General features: G+C 39.2%; 1 long non-coding RNA gene across 8 annotated transcripts; it reads left to right on the forward strand.

Moving 5' to 3' along the window:
• On the forward strand, positions 1,069-5,133 carry LOC110431850. 8 transcript variants are annotated; one of them, XR_002449313.1, is made up of 8 exons: positions 1,071-1,644; positions 1,711-1,781; positions 2,092-2,209; positions 2,604-2,778; positions 3,584-3,987; positions 4,167-4,281; positions 4,539-4,643; positions 4,782-5,133. It is a non-coding gene; the product is annotated as an uncharacterized LOC110431850 (long non-coding RNA). The 8 variants fall into 8 exon arrangements; XR_002449315.1 differs by having other exon boundaries at positions 1,071-1,487; XR_002449312.1 differs by having other exon boundaries at positions 1,077-1,781; positions 3,584-3,812; positions 3,942-3,987.

Raw genomic sequence — 5,519 nt, forward strand, 5'->3', positions numbered from 1 at the left:
TAATAGTTGCACTTTAAAAATAGAGAAAGCATAAAATGCTACTAGATGGCACTAGTAGAAAAACGACTTTCGGTTCGCACCTCTAGTTTAGGTTGCATTGGGGTTCGGGAAGGCCCTTTTAGTTCTGGGTCTAAATTTTACATACACTAAGGTCTTTTTATTTCGGTTGGTAGTACCAAATATCAAAAACAATTTGAAACTATAGAATGAAACTCTCAATTAAGAGTGAGTGTTTTATTTCAGTTTCATTTCATATTTTATATGATATGACAGTCTTGGAATTAATGTCATAAAACTCACCATTGAGACTGACCTTATAGTTTCATAGATATTAAATTGTTGATGTGGCACCATATTAATGAAGAGATAGATGATAAAAGTTTCATGAGGGTAGAGAGAGTTTCATGAGGATAAAACTTTTCTGCATTGTTTTTCCAAATATATAAATATGTTAAAAACTGGATCATGAAACCCCCCACCGAAGATGACTTATGAAGAAGATGGTGACCTAGGCAAATCACTACTCACCGAAAGGGGACATGTATTTTAGCAACGTGTGCTCTCTGAATCATGCTTTACGGCCACCAAAGCTACTCGGTTTTGGTGTCACCAATTCGAACTAGTTCCGGTGGTGTTACCAATCCAGACTAAAAGTCTTCGACTCGGGACTAAAGATTTTTCATGGTTGAATTCAAAAGGAGAGCCAGGATTTAAATTATTTTTTAGATTATTTTTTAGACTCGAGGATGGGTTTTAGTTCTGGTTGTGTTTTTTGAACCGGAATTGCGGCCCAGATCCGCAATCCTGGTTGGAAAACTGGGAGTAAAGGCATGTTTGCAACTGGGATTAAAATCCACCTGTCTACTAGTGTGGGCTCCCAAAGAAGAACCGGTGTCCACGTCTCCTAATTTTACCCCGTTCATTCGATTTAGACGACGGACGGCTCCAAATATTTCCGTACGATTTAAGGTCAATCAGAATCTGGTTTTACTGTTCTGCTTCTGACTGCTTCCCCATATAACAATTGTTTTCACTTGGCTTCAGATCTTTTTGCTGCTTCCGATTCTCCTAATCTCCTCCGCCTGACTTCTGGAATGGGACAAGGCAGGCGCAGCGAGGCCACCTCCCCAGAGTTTATTGGTTCCGTACTTTGGCCGTCTCGTTTCTTCCGTCCGCAATGGATTCGTCACACCTACTGACCTACCCCACCTCTTTCACGACCGCCGCCTGGTTCTCATCGTTCTCGTCGACCTCGCCAGTTCTTCTTTCCTTTGCCTCATCCCTTCCTCCCTGCGTGCATCCCATGGAGCTCCACTGCACCTGGGCACCGTGCGGGGGTGTAGCGGCAGGCTGTTCCCGGGTCGTGGGGATTCTCGACGGCCGGTGTCCCCGGCCACGACGCGGTCGACCCAGCCCTGCCGGTCGTCACCGGCGCGGCTTCATCCCGCAGGACCACGCCTTCTCCTGTGCTCCATGGAACCCTAGATGTGTGTCTCTTCCTCTCACTCCTTCTCCCTCTCCCTGCCAACTCCCTCTATCCCAGAGCGCGCGGAGTTTCACCGTGTGGTGCCCAGGCGTCTTGCTCTGCCTGCACGCCACGGCTGCACCGAGGGATGGATCCCGTGGTGCATTGATTAGTTTTAGGTTCGTAGTATCTACTTAGATGTGTATTGCTACAGCTGATTTCAGAAGTAAGATTCCTATGTGCAGGTTCTACCTTTTGAAAACAGGATGATGGTGGAGAATTTCACAGCACGAAAGTGAAAATCTTCAAATGGAAGGTGTGTGCTTCCCTCTGTTAATTTGCATTTATATGCTGATTTCATTTTACTTAATTGCTATATTTTAAGGCATCCATTTAGAATTGCATGTCGTAATTTGTGTACGTTTAAGTCAGCAACGTATTTATGTGTGTGCTTTTTCTGTTTTTCTTATTTTATTTCTCGATGCTCTTGATCTTTGGTAAGTTTTAGTCCATAGATATCCATGCTGAGGGTTACACAAATGCGCATCGACCCTTTTCTGCTATATTTTTTTTTATTTTTGCTTAAATCTGCATGATCCGTGTTGTTTCTGTTTGCTAAATGCAAGATGGGGGTGTCCTTCGGCGCTGTGGCTCCTCTCAACGTCAGCACATGTTGGGGAAGCATCCTATTTGGTTTCTACAGGCAGAACTTTGGCTGGGGCTGGGTGCATTACGTCTGCATTTGTTAGTTCCATTCTTTCTTCTATGTGTGGTTCCTCATTTCCATGTGTCCTACAAGATCAGGTTCAGAATGCACTACATGGTCATATTGTAATGCTTTTAGATTGATGGCATAGGTTGTCCGTGCTTTACAATAGTTATTTATATTTATAGAACATTTTTTGTTGGCCACATAATCCTATACCACCACATTAATAACGGAATCTAATATTAGGCTTAAAGAATTAGTAGTTATTTTGGTTTGCTGCAGCTTCAAGAATTTATCATTTGTTCAAAAAAAAAAATTACCATTCAGCGCAAGCTATGCAAATGGCATTACCAAAGATCTATTGGTTTCTTTTATATCAATGTGCTCTTTTACGAGTATGTCACAGCTCTCAAACTTTCATTTTTTTAGGCTTATTGTGCACTGCAACATTGGTGAGGTGTGTGATGACTACAAGAAGGTAAATTTGAGAAGGCCAATGAAGAAATGCTTTTTTACAGATGCATCTACATGTTCCGTTGGAAGGCAAAATATTTTGATGTCAGCAAATGTATTGTAGTCTCCAATTGGCTAAAGGAAATATCAGGTATATAAGCTAATAACTAGATGGATTTTATTCCTCTTTATTGAACTAAAGGTATAGATAGGCTATAAGGAAAATTTTACAAATGATTATGATTACAAAAGCATACGTTTTTTTAGTCCGCTAAAAGTTGTTTTCAGAGGAAAAAGTTATTTTTAGTGTACCTGCAGAGCATTACAGGTGAAAGGAAAATATATGTTTTAGTCTATAGACATGCATGGTGAAGGCCCTCTCTACTGGCACTGGTGATTAGTGCAGTTCTCTTAATTTCTGCTCAGTTTATAGGTTTCTTCGGAGCCATTTCCTTAACTGAATTGTTTAGTGGTCATACCAAATTTGTTCCATGGTTTTGTTAATAAACTAAAATAGATTGTTCATTTCCCCAAAACGTTCCAGTTGTTTGGATAAGAAAAAAAACAACATGAAATTACGACCCATACTTAACCAAAGTTACTAACGTTTGATAAATTACTGAGCCTCCATTATATCTCTGTTGTACCTCATTAGCTACTATATTCAGATCAATAAAAAGATACCTTAGAGTATAATTTGAGTTTATGGCTTCCAAGATTTTTATCTTTATATTACTGGAAATGCTATGTAGATCTATAAAATTGTACTATGCAGAATACTATAAACATGCTGCACATACTTCTGGCTTGCCGCACTGAATATCTTGTTTAAACAGAATAACTAAATCCTTGAAATTGGTTCTTTTAAAATGCTAATTTAGATTGTGCTCCCTATTGCCGATTTTATTTTATTACGAGTTTGTTGAGGGAGACACTAAAATTGCATGTTCTTTCAGTAGCAGGTGAATTGCTGCTTTCGAGCTTCCAGCATGATCAGTAGTAGTACTCCAGTAGTAAACTTGCAGCGGCTGACATAACCTGCACTCCTGCAGTGCACTTGCTCCCAGATGGGCTGCCACGAACTGACCTACAGTTGACTATTAGTTGCTCTTCATGCATGGCAACTTAAATAAATTTCTTCAATATGGATTGGGTATAAAATTGTCAGTGCCTACCTATACCAAGGTATTTAAATTGTCCTTCTTTCTTTGCCCCCTTGCTCCCTTTAGTTTTGGCCAATTGGAAGATTGTTGTTGCCTACCTGATGTACGCTGCCTCTTCATCATACAAATCCTACAACGGATCGAAATTTAGAATACGGATGGAGCCAGTTCCTGTTGCCTTGGCGTGTATTGGTCTGGTATATTTTCCCTACATGCACATACTATTTCAAATTTCATATATATTAATCAACATTTCTTATCAGCTAGCAATGGATTGGTTTAGTACCAAATGTTTCAAACTCAGCTACAAAAGGATTGGTCTGCTACTCTTTCAAGGGATACATATTTATAATGGATTATGTTGCTATATTTGCAGTTCTTCTAAAGATTGGTCGCTCGATGGCAACACCAATATAAGTCAGGCTATTGCCATTACTGAACAACCTGATGTACACACGCTTCGGCCAATATCTAGATTCATTAAAAAAAAGGTAGTTTGTCTATACAAGCCTGTATCTTTATGACTGTATAAGTAGAAATAGAGACGTAAAGTGCATGGATTCCTATCGATGACTTTGAGAAGACAAACAAATAAATACGAGGCGGAGTGCTCTTGTCATATTATTTTTACTCAAGTGAAGCTCATTTTTTTATGTATTTGTTGCTCATTTTAACTTTTTTTGTGACTTGGTTTCTTGTTTCATATGATGGCCACACCCCACTGGCGATGCCTTTGCATGGTATACAGTACACTGTAAGGAACACACTCCCTCTATTGTAAGTGATGGCTCATGGAGGTGACACAGTATTGCTTCCGTGTCCCTCATCCATCGTTTCTTTCAGAAGTGCATCAGTATGTCTTGTTCTCGCACATGGTTAATGCTTATATTTTTGCACCATACCTGATGCTTGTGTCCTTGTATTATTTGCTTATGCATTGATTCATTAGAGATGAAAGGTTACTATGTGACAATAAGATTCCTATGTGCAGATTGCCGAAGTGGCTGGATGTGGATGAAACAAAGATGGCCTTTCGCCACCGACATCTACCAACCAAGGAACAGATCGACCAGGGAAAAAAAGGACACTCCTAGCCTCCGATACAACAAGGGCCGTGACCAACATCTGTAGCATATCCCGCAGCTATGAAGTCTATGCGTCCTACAAATATGAACCGGTCATCAAATCTGTGCTGTATAAATCACCCTCACCTCCTATACTACACCGTAGACCAACAATACCATTACCATATATCTGCAACTCTGTATCATGATGTAAATGTTTATCAGTGAAGGTACTTTACCTATTTATTAAATGATCAAATATGTCACATGTGCATCATACATGCATCAATTTGACCATGACCTTTAGCTGTCGCGCGCGAGGGCGCGCGCCTGCCACTAGTTTGGTATAGAGATCTATGCTAGATCAAATTAAAGTGATTAAATATCCTTATTTAATGTTTCACAATATAATGCCTGCAGCTTTAGATGTAAGATTTCCTAGAGCTATAGATGACTACTCCCTCCGTCTCAAAAAGAATGTAAATTTTGTTTCTCGAGAAGTCAAAATTTCTTTAAGTTTGACCAAGATTATATAAAATATTATATACAGTTACATCTTCAATCAAATTTATTATGAAAATATATTTTATGACTAATCTAATGATATTTATTATACATTATAAATATTAATAATTTTCAAATTATATTTGGTTAAAATTAAAAAT

Source organism: Sorghum bicolor, chromosome 1 (assembly GCF_000003195.3).
Source record: "Sorghum bicolor cultivar BTx623 chromosome 1, Sorghum_bicolor_NCBIv3, whole genome shotgun sequence".
In the NCBI taxonomy this organism is placed as follows: Eukaryota; Viridiplantae; Streptophyta; class Magnoliopsida; order Poales; family Poaceae; genus Sorghum; species Sorghum bicolor.